This window comes from Crinia signifera, chromosome 1, assembly GCF_055691185.1.
Source record: "Crinia signifera chromosome 1, ASM5569118v1, whole genome shotgun sequence".
Classification (NCBI taxonomy): domain Eukaryota; kingdom Metazoa; phylum Chordata; class Amphibia; order Anura; family Myobatrachidae; genus Crinia; species Crinia signifera.
Window position 1 is genome coordinate 445,717,499 of NC_139217.1, and position 17,193 is coordinate 445,734,691.

The window sequence follows — 17,193 nt, forward strand, 5'->3', positions numbered from 1 at the left end:
TGAGAAATGGGATAGTAGTTTGAGAGAGAGCTTGGATCAGAATTCAGTTTTTTTCAGAATCGGAGTAATAACTGCATGTTTGAACAATGAAGGAAAGACACCAGTAGAGAAAGAGAGGTTACAGATTTTAATTAAGATTGGGATGAGCACAGGAGACAGAGATTTACTAATTTGCGAGGGTATAGGGTCAAGAGGAAAGGTAGTAGAGTGGGAGGAAGAGAAAAGTGCAGATACTTTATCTTCATTCGTTGGATCAAATGAAGTAAATGCGTCAGAGGGCTCAGGTATGGAATTGAGCAGATCACCAACTGAGTTGGAGCATACCAATTCATCTCTGATCTTGTCAATCTTATCCCTGAAGTAGGAAGCAAGATTTTGTGCATGGATAGTGGTTGCTGGCTTGGGTGAGGGAGGATTGAGAAGGGATTTAAATGTATTGAAAAGACGTTTTAGGTTAGAAGCTTGAGCAGAAATGAGAGTTTGGAAATATGTTTGTTTGGCAGTTTCCAGGGCATAGGACTGGTAGATAGTGTTATATGTAAAGAAATCCATTGGACTGAGATTTACACCATTTACGCTCAGCTTTGCGCGAGATATTTTGTAGGTTAATTTAGAGTGCCACGGTTGGCGTCAAGGCCTACGTGGAGTGTGGTGGGTAACTGGAGCCGCTTCATTCTGGGCTGTTTTGAGAGTTAGGTTTGAGGGCGCAAAGCAGGAAAATCTTCCAGAAATCGTGTTGGCTGCCCAGGTGGGCGATAGATAGCTGCAACACGCAGCGAAAAAAGGAGTGTAAGTTCTGATTGGATGTACATCAAATGATGTGAATGTGAGTGATGAAACCTGTGGTATAACTGTGTATGTGAAGGATTGGGATAGTAATATTCCAACCCCACCTCCTCTGCTGTCACCAGGCCTGGGGGTGTGTGAAGTGGAGAGCACCGTGTGACAGGGCTGCAGGGGAGGCTGTGTATGATTGTGAGAGCCATGTTTCTGTTATAGCAAGCAGGTTGAAGTTGTTTGAAATGAAAAGGTCTTGGATGGATGCCAACAGAGCGTGCATTCCATAACGCACATTTTAGTGATTTGGGGGATGAAGGGAGGCATTTGATGTTTATGAGGTTAGCTGGATTACTATGTTCCTGAGAGTTAGGTGCCTGCGAGCAGTGGTGTAGCTAGGAGCCACGGTGCCCGGAGCAAGGGCATGTTTCTCGCCCCCCCGCCCCGATTTCTAGTAGACGTGTCTCTTGCACGGCAAAAAGGGTGCGTGGTCTAACATTATACCACACTGCCCATTGCACATTTTAGAGAATTTTGTAATACCCATTATACACATAAAGCCACATTCCATAATGCCAATTACACACAAGGCCACCCTTGATGCATACTATATAACACACTGTACCACACCATAATGACCATCACATGCTATATAACACACCGTAATGCCCATTACATACTATATAACACACCGTAATGTCCATTACACATCTGACACATAAGTGCCACTTACCTACATGTTCATTGCAAGTAACTTCATGCTCGATGCCAGGGGCTTCATGCTCGATGCCAAGGGGTTTCATGCTCGTTGCCAAGGGGGACTGAAGTTTGCTCGTTGCCAAAGGGGACTAATATTGCTCATTGTTACAGGCACTGTACACACAGAGAGATAAAGAGAGATTAGGGGCTGAGAGATGGAGGGGAGTGAGTGATACCCCTTTCACACCGGCCTAAATTCCCGGGTTGAGTCCGGGAACAACCTGGTACTAGCGCCGGTGTGAATGGTTCCCGGGACACATTACCGGGGTAATTTGCCGGCAATCCAACCCTGTTAGGTAGCAGGGTTGTTCCCGGGTTCAACCCGGGGACCTGGCTGGTGTGAAAGGGTTAGGGTATACTTACCTTGTTTTCTGGTCCTCTGTGTCCTGTCCGGCCAGGAATTCACACTGGTGGTGGGCGCAAATGATGGAACAGGCGGTGGATGATGATGATGCAGCCCTCCGGCACAGCGAGGGCGCCAGAGAGCTGCGTCATCTTCATCTGCCGCCTGTCCCGTCATTTACGCCGCCACCTGTGTGGATCCCGGCCTGCACAGAGGACCGGCAACCGGGGTGAGTATTCTCACCACCCACTGCCCACCTCCGCCGCCATCTCGCCGACTGCCTGACGCCATCCCGCCTCCTTTCCACATCAGAAAATGCAGGGACAATTCTGGTGTGAATGGGTCCCAACCCGGGAATGTCCCTGCTTGTCCTGGGAATGTAATTCCCGGGTTGGTCCCTGCATTTCTGGTGTGAAAGGGGTATGAGAGGTTTGAGAGAAAGGGGGTAAGAATAAAAAGAGAGGAGAGAGAAAAGAGAAGAAGAGAGGGGGAGAAAGGAGTGAGGGGTGAGGAGAGAAATTGAGGAGAGAGTAGGGGGGAGAAAGGTGTAGAGAGGATGGGCAGGGGTTTGAAATGGATGTGAAAGCATGACAGGCATCACTGACAGGAGGGAAAGGGAAAGAGGAAGGAAGGGGGGGAGAGGAAGAAGAGAGAAGAGGGAGGGAGTGAGAGGAAGGGAGCAAGGGGTTAAATACCTTTGTGGCAGACTGACAGGCAGATCTCTCCTGCACATGGGGGGGGGGGGAGTACAGCGCCGGGTCTCTTGAAGAGAAGCCTCCGTAAAGTGTCAGTGCTTGTTCTCTAAACACACAGCACGAGGTCTCCTGCAATAGATTAGTCGCGCTGGGGCTGGTCACTAGAATGTGACGTCAAGCCCCAGCTACTGTCTGCCGGCAGGCTTTCTCTCTTTCTGACAGTTACAGAATACAGATGCTCTGTACTACTGTCACTGACTCGGCTGCCTGTGCAGGCTGGAGCAGAGAGAGGCAACATAATAGCAATAGCAGCCGGAGAGCCTGCCTCCGGCAGCCGGCTTGCACAGAATAAGCTCCCTGCGTCCCCATGACACCGGCTCCCCTACGCTACCCGCTGCCCTCACTTGCTGCTGCCGGCTCCCTGAGCTACCCGATCGGAACCGAGAGTTCCGATCGCGGTAGTCACTAGTCATCCCAGTGCAGGACCTTTCGCCAGCCCTAGGCAGGCATGGATGCCTATGCCTAGGGCCGGCTCTAGTCGGAGTGTCACTGTCAGCCCGCCGCCCGGCCCTCCCGCCCGTGACGCTTGGCGGCAGGGACCGGGCAGGCAGGGCAGGAGCCGGGCAGCCGCGGGCGCTGCGCACACTGCCCGGCGTGGCACTTGTAGTGCAGGCAGCATTTGCGGAGGGGGGGCGGGCCGGCGGCGCCATTCAGCCAATCGCCGCCCGGAGCATGAGCTCCGGTGGCTCCGCCCTCCCTACGCCTCTGCCTGCGAGTGATGCAAGAAGCTGGGACCTGGATTAAGTGAAATGTCACCAGCTAATAGAAGCAGTAGAGAGAGATAGGTGTAGCTGCAGGTGGGTTGTGAATGTTGTTTATGGCGACAGTTTGTGGATGTTGTTGTCAATGTAGAGAGATATGTAAAAATCTCATGAGTGTTAATAAGAGAGCCATGGATAATGGAGGCAGAAATGTGTATAGAGGGCTGAGTTTCAGGAGAGAGAGAGAGAGAGAGAGAGAGAGAGAGAGAGAGAGAGAGAGAGAGAGAGAGAGAGAGAGAGAGGAGACTGATTTTGAGAGAAAACCATGGAGAGCAATGCAGAGCAATAGTTTGTAGTACATGGTGTATTTAAACAGAGTAATATTGCTTTCACATTGCAGAAACGGGTATTGACCCTGTATTCTTAAATGGGACTTTAAAACGGGTCTGAACCTTAAGACCTTTCACATTGCAGGTGAAAACCGTTTTAAAAAGCATTTAATACCATTCACACATTCAACCTGTTTAACCCCCAAGGGACACGTTTCAAGCCATAGAAATAGAGCCATTCACGCTGCCTAAAAAACGGCTTTGAAACGTGTAGGACTCTGCTTTTTAAACGTGTTGAAATACCAGTTAACTTTAACCGGTAAATCAACTCTGGCACTTTCACATTGCAGCCTTAAACGTTTTAAAATGGAAAAAAAATGGCAATATACCGTTTTAAAAGTGCAGTGTGAAAGGGATATTATATAGGCAGAGAGTTATATTAGACTTGCAATAGTTAATACCATCTTACTGGTGCTGCCCAGATAGTCATTTCTAAACCCTACATATATGTGAGTGCATGCTGACTAGCACAGCTGACCATAGATTGAATACAGAACATATATGTGAGTGCACGCTGACTAGCACAGTTTACTATAGATTGAATACAGTACATATATGTGAGTGCACGCTGACTAGCACAGCTTACTATAGATTGAATACAGTACATATATGTGAGTGCATGCTGACTAGCACAGCTGACCATAGATTGAATACAGAACATATATGTGAGTGCACGCTGACTAGCACAGCTTACTATAGATTGAATACAGTACATATATGTGAGTGCACGCTGACTAGCACAGCTTACTATAGATTGAATACAGTACATATATGTGAGTGCACGCTGACTAGCACAGCTGACCATAGATTGCATACAGTACATATATGTGAGTGCACGCTGACTAGCACAGCTGACTATAGATTGAATACAGTACATATATGTGAGTGCACTCTGACTAGCACAGCTGACCATAGATTGCATACAGTACATATATGTGAGTGCACGCTGACTAGCACAGCTGACTATAGATTGCATACAGTACATATATGTGAGTGCACGCTGACTAGCACAGCTGACCATAGATTGCATACAATGCTACATATATGTGAGTGCACGCTGACTAGCACAGCTGACCATAGATTGCATACAATGCTACATATATGTAAATGCACACTGACTAGCACAGCTGACCATAGATTGCATACAGTACATATATGTGAGTGCACGCTGACTAGCACAGCTGACCATAGATTGCATACAATGCTACATATATGTGAGTGCACGCTGACTAGCACAGCTGACCATAGATTGCATACAGTACATATATGTGAGTGCACGCTGACTAGCACAGCTGACTATAGATTGCATACAGTACATATATGTGAGTGCACGCTGACTAGCACAGCTGACCATAGATTGCATACAGTACATATATGTGAGTGCACGCTGACTAGCACAGCTGACTATAGATTGCATACAGTACATATATGTGAGTGCACGCTGACTAGCACAGCTGACCATAGATTGCATACAATGCTACATATATGTGAGTGCACGCTGACTAGCACAGCTGACCGTAGATTGCATACAGTACATATATGTGAGTGCACGCTGACTAGCACAGCTGACCATAGATTGCATACAATGCTACATATATGTGAGTGCACGCTGACTAGCACAGCTGACCATAGATTGCATACAGTACATATATGTGAGTGCACGCTGACTAGCACAGCTGACCATAGATTGCATACAGTACATATATGTGAGTGCACGCTGACTAGCACAGCTGACTATAGATTGCATACAGTACATATATGTGAGTGCACGCTGACTAGCACAGCTGACCGTAGATTGCATACAGTACATATATGTGAGTGCACGCTGACTAGCACAGCTGACCGTAGATTGCATACAGTACATATATGTGAGTGCACGCTGACTAGCACAGCTGACCGTAGATTGCATACAGTACATATATGTGAGTGCACTCTGACTAGCACAGCTGACCGTAGATTGCATACAGTACATATATGTGAGTGCACGCTGACTAGCACAGCTGACTATAGATTGCATACAGTACATATATGTGAGTGCACGCTGACTAGCACAGTTGACCATAGATTGCATACAGTACATATATGTGAGTGCACGCTGACTAGCACAGCTGACTATAGATTGAATACAGTACATATATGTGAGTGCACGCTGACTAGCACAGCTGACCATAGATTGCATACAGTACATATATGTGAGTGCACGCTGACTAGCACAGCTGACCATAGATTGCATACAATGCTACATATATGTGAGTGCACGCTGACTAGCACAGTTGACCAAAGATTGCATACAGTACATATATGTGCTCTCCCCCCCCCCTTTTTCTCCCCTTATTTACTATGTATATTGACTTGATACTATTGAATTAGGCTGTTTACAGTCGCTGTGGATTGAAAAGTTATTTGACTCTAAACTGCAACCGTGATCTAAGATATAACTCTATGACTAACAGGTAGTATCTTTTATCTACCACCCATCAACTCACCTCTCAACAGTGATATTATAACATGACCTCGAGTCTCACTGTATTTCAGAGATACTCCCAGGACCGGGATCACTATGCTCAGAAGCATGGTCAGGCGCGGTGAGATGGGCGTTTTGACTAAATCCACTTTCTTAAGATGACCAGGGTGATGAGATGAGGTACCGGTATATGTAACATCTAAAGACCGTTATGCAGTGTATTGACGAAATAACCACATGCGATTGTTTCATTTGTATATTTTTATTCTTTATTTGTATTTTATATATTCATATGGAATAAAAAAAAAAAGGATTACCAACTGACTGCTGCTACTCACTGCATACTGGACTTTCTATTGCTTTTTGCTTGTTACACCAGTGATAAGGTATCAAATTCGATTGCACAGGAATTTTCTTGGCTGAAAAATCAGCTTTTTATATTATTTGTTGTTTAATTGCTTTGCACATTTTCTATTATTTGTTGTATGCTTAATTTATCTATTTTTTATTAGTTAGAATTAAAAATATATATTTTTTCAATTGTGCATCTCATTTACTTAGTGAACAAACAGTGACCCCTACTGGTGTCAAAGAAAATCATTAAGAATATATGAGAGGATCCACAGATTATAGCGCAGTATTTTTTCTTTTTGGTTTTTCGAGATTGCAGCAGGGACTGGAGATTCCGTCTGCGGTACCTCCTGATACATTCCAGTGTTACTTACTTTCTGCGGCTAACCCCCCAAAATGGGTCCTTTCAGGGATTTATTTGCAAATATTGAATGATAAATAGACCCTTAAGTCCCCCACTAGTGCCTTATCCTAACCATCCCTGCCCTGGCCACACACTAGCACAGCCCGCCTACTCATCGATCAGCATGCTGGCTGGCTGTATTCCAGCGTTGGCATCCTTTTCGAGGTTCCCAGGCTGTTCTTCTGACGGCAGTTGGGATGGCCGCATCCTCCAGTATTTATCCTGCATGCAAGAAACAATAAATGTAATTTTAATGTACATTCACCTTATGTAATCACCCCAGGCAGCGAGAGATGCCGGAGCCGAAACGCCGCCCACAGAGTCTAATTGGCCACAAGCAGTTTCCTAGACTACACCAGAGCTTGCTTTCCAAGCTCTCTTCCTCACAGACCAAAGAGCCGAATGACTACTTCCGGCCGCGTCACTTCCGCCCCCAGACCCGCAGCTGGTGCAGGCACGGCCCAGCATGTCACGCTACCTCCTACTCACTCACCCCTATTTAAGGTAAGCACTTTAATTTCACCCATCCACTTTTTTGAATACACTCTTTATAAGACCTACGCGTGCCAGTCTCCTTCCTCTTCCGTCAGCACATCCTCATTGGGCACATGAAAAAGAAGACTTAAGGCCCCCATACACTATGCGATTTTGGGACGATTTCATCCAATTTCGGCACTTTGTGCCGATAATCGGGTGATATCGGCCCAAAATCGTAGGTGTGTGATATCTGATCCGATCCGATGCGCGGTCCCGTGCGCATCGGACCGGATCAGGGAGGTCGGACGGCCTGTACATACGATCACGTCCGACCTCCCTGTATGCATATGCCTGCCACCTGACAGGCATATGCATACAGACACCGGGGGAGCAGTGGGGCGGGCAGCGGGTCCCTGAGTGCCGGCGAGTGCTGCTGACTGACCTGGCCGGGCAGTGTACTTACACATAGCAGCAGCGGGGACGGGCAGCGCAGTGGCGGCTATTATATTTTTAAAATACTTGTCAAATGACCGGCCGCTCTCTGATTGGCTGAGAGCTCTCCGGCCAATCAGAGAGCGGCCGGTCATTTGACAAGTATTTTAAAAATCTAATAGCCGCCACTGCGCTGCCCGTCCCCGCTGCTGCTATGTGTAAGTACACTGCCCGGCCAGGTCAGCAGCGCTCACCGCACCCGCCGCCCTCCCCCACCATCGCCGCTGCCCGCCCCCACTACTGCCGCTGCCCGCCCCCACTACTCCTCACCGCCCTGCAGCTCCCCGATTTATCCCATGTAAAAAATGGCACATCAGGTGCCAAATTGTATGTGAGCCTCCCGGGGAGCTGCCGGGCGGCTCGCAGGTAAATTGGGTCCGACTTGTCCCTAGGACAAGTCGGCCTAATGTATGGGGGCCTTTAGAAACATAGACAGAGTGCAATCTCACTCTCTGGGTGGCCCTGGAATAGCAGCAGCTCTCTGCCATTCCAGGGCCACCCAGAGAGTGAGACTGCACTCTGTCTATGTTTCTAAGGGGAAGATTTATTAAGCTTGGAGAAGAGATAAACTGGAGATAAAGTGGAGAAAAGGTAAAAGGAGATAAAGCACCAGCCAATCAGCTCCAAACTGTCTTTTTCAAACACAGCTGATTGGCTGTGCTTTATCTCCTTTTGTGGCAGATGTATTAAGCTTTAACAAGAGATAAACGAAAGGGTGATAAGGAGAGATAAACGTCCAGCCAATCACCTGCTAACTGCCATGTTACAGGCTGTGTTTGAAAAAAGTCAGTAAGGAGCTGATTGGCTGGACGTTTATCTCTCTGTATCACCCTTGCATTTATCTCATGTTAAGGCTTAATACATCTGTCCCAATACCTTTTCTCCATTTTATCTCCAGTTTATCTCTTCTCCAAGCTTAATAAATTTTTCATGTGCCCAACGAGGATGTGCTGGCGGAAGAGGGGACAAGCCTAGAGGCCGCAACACCAGAAATCGAAGATAAGTATCCTCCATCTCCCTATACCTAACTGATGCAGCGCCAACACTAGTACGAAAAAACTTTTTTTGTCAAACATTACTTGCATGACTGCATGATGCCAACTATGATATTTGGTGGTGGAGGGATAATTCAGATCGCATCGCTAGGACGCGTGCACGGGCCGAAGCAAATGTGCCAAACCCCGCCTAGCGAATGGATAGCCCGCGCCGCCCACTCGCACGCCAAATTCGGCCGCTCGGCATGCGAACAAATGTTTTATTTGACCATCCATTCGCATGCCTGTGGGAACCTCCCCCATCATACATATGAGTGAAGAAAAGCAGGGATATGGGTGGGCAGCTGACATCCAGTTAAGTCAGCTGTCCGCCCACCGCACGCACATCATGTCCATATGCACGCCCTGCGTTTTATGGGGGCATATGATAATGACCCTGATCAGGCCGCAACTACCCTCTCCACCCCCTGCTCGGAAGGCCAGGAGCGAGCAATTGGTGAACGGACTTCTCACGCGCCCTGCGTACAGACAGGTACGCTGCCCGAATTCTCGTCTGAGCGAAGCAATCAGAATAAGGGCCAATGAATGGCACTGTTTTCCAGGGTGTGAGCTTGGCTCTTTATCTCCAGTGAAGGGGAATCCTAGGGCCCCATTTATCAAGTAATATTTGCGGCTAAATCCCCGAAAACACCCACAAATATTAAGTATCTCCTGAATGTATTAAAGGGGACCGCATCAGGAATCTTCGATCCCTGCTGCGATCCGCCTGCAGCGCCGCCAGCCACATCCCCCAAAGCTTTCTATGGGGGATGCGAAGCTGCCCAATGTATCAACATCAGGCAGCCCGGCTTCGCACCCTTGGGCTATCGTCATTCTGAGATGGCGATAGCCCATTGTAACCTATGGGTTACACACCGCACTGCCTGGGCCGGCGGGGGTCAGCACATAATCGCACATGCGCAGACCCCCCCGGCTTCTAGGACAGCGCTTCGCAAAGGACGTGCTCCATTCAGAGCCCTGTCCCTGCACTGTCAGGGATAATACATCCCGACGAAGTGATGGCATTTTACAATGCGATCCTGGGCGGTAATAATTTCTGCCCAGATCGTATTGTAAATGCGATCAATGATAAATGGGCCCCATAATGCTTCAGCACAGAGCCCTGATCTTACCCTCATCAAGAACCTTTGAAATTAACTGGAACAGAGATTGCCAGCCAGGCCTTCTCATCCAACATCAGTGCCTGACCCCATAAATGGTACATATTCATTCATGCTGAGGACTTGAGTGGGAAGGGAACTGATTTATCTAGTTATTGAATGGGAACAATGATGAATTACATTTTCAGGCTAATTTATTTAGCAGCTATCTGTCAGACCTCAGATAGATGTTGCGGGGAGTGACGCTGGCAGCAGATCAGCAGAATTCCCCGCAGCAACTATCTGAGGCCGGACTTCCTGCGCTGCTTATCAGTGTGGTCACATAACACAGATCACAGGTAGGCGACCAGCGACAACTCATATAGATGTAGCTTATCTAGACTTTAGTAAAGCTTTTGACACTGTCCCACATCGCAGACTGTTAAATAAACTTGAAAGCTTGGGATTGGATTCTAAGATAGTTGAATGGATAAGAGTGTGTTTGCAGGACAGAAAACAGAGAGTTGTAGTAAACGGAGTACAGTCAAAGGAGGGAAAGGTTACAAGTGGAGTACCCCAGGGATCTGTACTTGGACCGGTGCTTTTTAATATCTTTATTGGTGATATTGCAAATGGAATTGAGGGTAAAATGTGCCTTTTTGCAGATGACACAAAGGTATGCAACAGGGTAGACACACCAGGAGGGGTAAAACAAATGATTGAGGATCTAGGCAGATTAGAGAAATGGTCAAGAGAATGGCAACTACAGTTTAATGCCAAAAAATGCAAAATCATGCACTTGGGTCTCAGAAATCCAAAGACTCAATATAGTATAAATGGCACTATAATGGAAACTACTGAGGAAGAGAGGGATCTAGGTGTCACTATTTCAGGGGACTTAAAAGCAGGTAGGCAATGTAACAAAGCAATGAAGAAGGCAAGTCAGATGCTTGGTTGCATAGGGAGAGGTATAAGCAGTAGAAAGAAAGAAGTAATAATGCCACTGTATAGGTCATTGGTACGACCTCACCTAGAGTATTGTGTTCAGTTCTGGAGGCCATATCTCCAGAAGGATATAAATACATTAGAGACTGTACAAAGAAGAGCAACTAAAATGGTGCATGGCCTACATCACAAAACGTACCAGGAAAGACTAAAAGACCTTAATATGTATACTTTAGAGAAGGGAAAGGGGGGACATGATAGAAACTTTCAAATATATCAAGGGCTTTAACAAGGTACAGGTGGGAGACATTCTTCACAGGAAGAGGAGCAACAGAACACGAGGACATGCACTGAAACTAGAGGGAGGAAGATTCAGGGGAAATGCGAGGAAGAATTTTTTCACAGAAAGAGTAGTAAAGTGGAATAGCCTCCCAACAGAGGTGGTAGACGCAAATACAGTAGTACAATTTAAACATGCTTGGGATAAGCATATTGATATTCTTACAAAAAAAATAAGGATCAAATATGGTTTGAGGTAACATGTTTAAAAAAAGGGGCAGACTAGATGGGCCAAGTGGTTCTTATCTGCCATCAAATTCTATGTTTCTATATACTGTATGCGTCATCCTGTTGTCTGCTGGTGCATAACCCTGTATATACTGTATGTCTGCCAGGCTAGGAGGCATGGCCGCCGTGAAGGGGGTGCTGAGGAAACACCTGTCCCGGGCACCACCACTTTGACAGAGAGGGTAGGAAGGGCTGCTCATTCCGCTGTCCCTTCATTGACATTGGGAGCAGGGCCAGCCCGACCATTACACCGGGTACGCAGCCGCTTAATCTTACAAGGAGCAAGGATCCGGCGGTATTCAGCTGTCAGTAACCCGGCTGGGCAGGCCCAGAAGCAGGAACAGTGGCATCATGGGGAGGCCCTGTCTATATGTTCAGTCCCGGGCCCCACAATTTGTAGTGGCAACCCTGCTAGGGGGTAGTGTGTGTATATAGGGCCTTATTCTAGTTCACTCTTTCTGACAAATTCCTTCTTAGATGGACAAAACCATGTGCACTGCAGGTGGGGCAGATGTAAAATGTGCAGAGAGAATTAGATTTGGGTGAGTCATTTTTTTTCTGTGCAGGGTAAATACTGACTGCTTTATTTTTACACTGCAATATAGATCTCACTTTGAAGTAAAACCCCACCCAAATCTAATTCTCTCTGCACAAGTTACATCTGCCCCCCTGCAGTGCACATGGTTCTGTCCATCTAAGAAGGATTTTGTCAGAAAGAGTGAACTAGAATAAGGCCCATAGTCTGCCAGGTCAGGGGGTAGTGTTTTTAATACAGACACTTCCCCCTAACCTGACAGTGTGTGTTTTTGTATATATGTGGATATTTTCTTTTTACATTTTGTGCTTGATTTAATTATTTTCTTTTACTGTCTTGCAGCCTCAGGATTGGAACCTCCGCTCAATTTTCATGGCTCTCTGCCTTAGCTCCTCTACCCATTTCTTATTATTACTCAGGCTTTGTGATGTCTAACAAACGTCTGACCAGTGAAATTTGGTTCCACTTTGAAAAACTAGAGGGGAATAAAGCAGAATGCAGGTACTGCCAAAATACACTTGCTTCATCATCAGGATCCACGGGGAACTTGAAAAGGCCACTCTCAAAGAAAGATGTAACGGTTTCCATCGGAGTCGCTTGTTTCATTCTCCTTCAACCTCTAGCGATCGGAGCATTGATGACCCTGCACAAAACCAATCTACATCCACTGTGTCAATGCCGCTTCCACTTCCAGGTCCTTCTTTAAGTACCAGCAGACAACTATAGGAATGCTCAGACTCTTCGCCTTCATCCTCTATGACAGTGTTTTTCAACCACTGTGCCGTGGCACACTAGTGTGCCTTGAGCTATTCTCAAGTGTGCCCCCAGATCTAGAGATGCCCAAACCAGTTTACAGCCACCACTGGTCTCTTCTTTTCATTTAAAGGGCCAATGTATTTTATTTGTGTTACATGTGGGGACCAGTGTGATTGTTTTTTATATGGGGGCCAATAGGTTTGTTTTTTTCCTGTGGGGGCCAATGTGTTTTGTCCTGTGGGGATCTCATGGTGTGCCTTGTCAATTTTAAAATCTTATTTAGTGTGCCGCAAGGTAAAAGGTTGAAAATCACTGCTCTATGATAACAAGTACACCTCAATCATTCCATTCAATCCAGCCATCTTGGTCTCAGTCATCCATGAGTAGGTTTGTTGATGGAATCCATCCCTTCCAGTGTCCAGAAAAAGATTACTTGATGTTCAACTGGACAAAATGATTTGCAAACAATATCATCCTTTCTCACTTGTTGAGGACAAAGAGTTTAACACATTAATTTTGTAAACTCTAATACAGTTTACTAAACCAATAAAAACAATATCTATGAGTTTATTGCCATGTCTCCATAACGAGAAAAAATTAAAACTACCCTGGTAGATGCTCCAGCTATTTCTCTCACATGCGACGGATGGACAAATATTAACAATGTGAGTTTTTATGCTCTTACAGCTCAGTACATTGATGCGTCCACTTGTCTACATCAGGGCCGGGTTAAGGTCTGTGGGGGCCCTGGACAAAAAAGGTCTGCTGAGCCAACCCCCAGACAGAGGCATCATTCTCCCTCAAACCCCTCCCCCCCCCCCAGACAAATTCATCATCCTCTCCCCCCCCCCCCCTTCCCAGACGGAGGGATCATCACCCTCTCCCCCCCTGGCCGGACCGGAGGCATCCTCCTCGGCAGCGCGGATATCTGGGCAGTGGGGACCGTGTAACGCTGGCGGGCAGGGTGTCCATGCGGCAGATGGGAAGTCAGCAGCTGGGTCCCTGCGGTGGATGGGAACTAGTAGCTCTACTAGTTAGTTCCCATCTGCCGCATGGACCCTGCCGCTGCCAGATGTGGGGGCCCGGGGCAACCGCCCCTGTTGCCCCGTGGCTAATCCGTCACTGGTCTACATTCATGCTCAGAGTTTCCCGAGCAACATACGGGTCAGAATATTTGTTTTTGGATTCAGAATGTCCTCGAAAATTTTTCCATTGAGCATAAAATTTGTGCAGTGGTAACGGATAATGCTGCTAATATTAAAGCAGCGATCTCAGATCTAGGTCTTAGAGACTTGGGTTGTTTTGCACATACTTTAAACTTAATTGTCAAGGAAGCTATCTTGGGATCCATAAATGAACAAGTCGATAAGGCTAAAATATTGTCTAATATTTTAAGCAGAGTAGCTCAGCCATGGCGAAACTAAGTGATATGTAAGCATCACTTAAAAAGGACCATTTTAAGCTGAAACAGACGTCCCTACTCAATGGAACTCAACCTTTGAAATATTGAATAGATTGGTAAAAAATAACGAGCCAGTTATTTCAACAATAGTGTTATTGGAATCTAAAGAACAAAAAACAAAGACCGTGAATGGTATGAATCATGCGGTACAAATTTTAGCTGTGTTCAGTGATGTCACAACATAGCTATCATCTGAACGTCATGTCTCGTTATCAAAGACAGCAGTTTTGTCAAGAATAATGGCGAGAAGTGTAAAAAAATATCTAGAAGATAAACCGGATGTTCCGAAAAGTATTGCCTAATTAGGAAAGGCATTGTTAGGTGGTTTGGCAAAGCGTTTTGGTAATTAGGAATCAAATGAGCTTGTTTTACAATCAATTATTTTGGACCCTCGACTTAAGTCTCAAGGATTCGGCGACCAATCAAAGAGTCAGTCAACCTGTAGAGCGCTTGTTAGTAAAGTAAAAATCGCAGCCCTTTTCTAATTTGGATGAATTTGGTGCTACATTAATCACATTACAAGCAAAAAATGATCCCACTGCCCAAGCCACTGTGGAAGTCGACAAATATCTAAATGAGCCATATTTTTCCCATACAAGTGATCCGTTAGTCTAGTCGGATATAGACAATTTACATATCCCATGTGTATTCAATTTTTTAAAAAATGCTCTGCATACTGGCCACGGATAAAAGTAGTTGACTTACATCAGATAAAAGTAGTAAGATACAGTACTTTTCATAAACAATAATTCACATTTTTATTTATGTCCTCTTTTTATAAGGGAATAAGGAATAAGGGAAACACTTAACTGCCTCTTTTTATTATATAAATTCCCCCGGGCAATTATTATCTTTATTTATTATCTTTATTTATTTTTCATATTCGTTTTTTTTTTTTGCTGTCATTCCACAATTTTAAGGTTTGTAATTAAGTTTGAGTTCAAAATAGAAATTCCCATGCTCAGGAAAGTGACACATTGTTCTTTGCTAAATTTGAAAAGCTGAATATTTCGTTCTATGTATATATGTATGTTTTTATTGGGTACTTGTTTCCTATCTGGGCGCCCGTCGTGGTGATCGCGGGTACATTTATGTCTGGCCGCGACGCGACCGACACGATGCCCCCGATTTCCCATTGAAACCCATGTTAAACATGGAAATCGCGTCGGTCGCGTCGCGGCCAGCCATAAATGTACCCGCGATGCCCACGACGCGATGCACCCGATTTCCCATAGGAATCAATGTTAAATGGCCCGACCGACGCGATTTTACTGTTAAATGCCTCAATGGACCCGATGTGGCCATAGGAATCAATGTTAAATGGGCTACAGAGCCCAAATAGGCACTATTAACCCTTAAATGTCCCCCCAAATTTTTAACGCCACCCCACGATCCACGCCAACCCGAAGCGTGGCGAGCGCAGCGAGCCCGCGAGGGGCGGCGGTACGCGTCCTCCGACCTTTTCATGCCCTACTATCCACTAGGGCGTGGAGTGAGAATAGAATAGTGTGGCGAGCGCAGCGAGCCACCGAGCCCGAAGCGTGGCGAGCGCAGCGAGCCCCGCGAGGGGACGCGGATACCTTCACAGGTAAACGCGTCCCTTCGCGGGCTTCCCAGGTGTCCGCGTCGCCATGGACACCTGGGAAGCCCGCGAGGGGACGCGTATAACTGTGAAGGTATCCGCGTCCCCTCGCGGGGCTCGCTGCGCTCGCCACGCTTCGGGCTCGGTGGCTCGCTGCGCTCGCCACACTATTCTATTCTCACTCCACGCCCTAGTGGATAGTAGGGCATGAAAAGGTCGGAGGACGCGTACCGCCGCCCCTCGCGGGCTCGCTGCGCTCGCCACGCTTCGGGTTCACGTTGATGGCGGGGTGGCGTCAACTACTTTTGGGGGGACATTTTTATGTTCAGGGGTGTTTTTGCCCCATTTCCCATTGTTCCCTATGATAATTTGGGGAAATTGATCCAATTAACATTGTTTCCTATGGTAAATCGCGGTCATCGCGGGTAAATTGAGGCATTTAACATTGTTCTCTATGGGAAAATCGCGGGCATCGCGTCTGGCACATCGCACCCGATTTTTTATCGGCTGCGATGGCCCCGATTTTACCCCCGATGCCCGCGATTAAAATCGTGGGCGCCCAGATAGGAAACAAGTACCTTTTATTGATACTCTTGAACATTGTAAGCTGTATATTAAAAATTGAATAAAATATATTGATTAAAAAAAGAATAATTAACATTTACTATAAATTAAAGAAATGAGCATGCAATTGGGTCCAGAATAATTGATTGTATAATGTTATGGTTGTTGGTTCTCAAGTTCTACACTATTAGTAATAGTTACATAGGGGGTTATTTTGGTTCACTCTTTCTGACAGAATCCTTCTTAGTTGGACAAAACCATGTGCACTGCAGGTGGGGCAGATGTAACTTGTGCAGAGATAATTAGATTTAGGTGGGGTTTTACTTCAAAGTGAGATCTTTATTTGAGTGTAAAAATAATGCAGCCAGTATTTACCCTGCACAGAAACAAAATAACTCACATTTTACATCTGCCCCTCTACAGTGCACATGGTTTTGTCCACCTAAGAAGGAACTTGTCAGAGTGAACTAGAATAAGGCCCATAGTTACATAGTAGATAAGGCTGAATGAAGACTTGTGTCCATCGAGTTCAACCTAGGTTTTAATAGCTTATCCCTTGTTATATAGTATATTCTGATATTTTTAAAGACAGATTATGATTGTTATTTGTATCCTTAGATGTTTTTAACCAATAAATGTTTGTCCAACCTTAATTTAAATGTATTTATAGTGTCTGCCAACACCACTTCTCCAGGAAGAAAGTTCCAAAGTTTAACTGCTCTGACTGTAAAGAAATT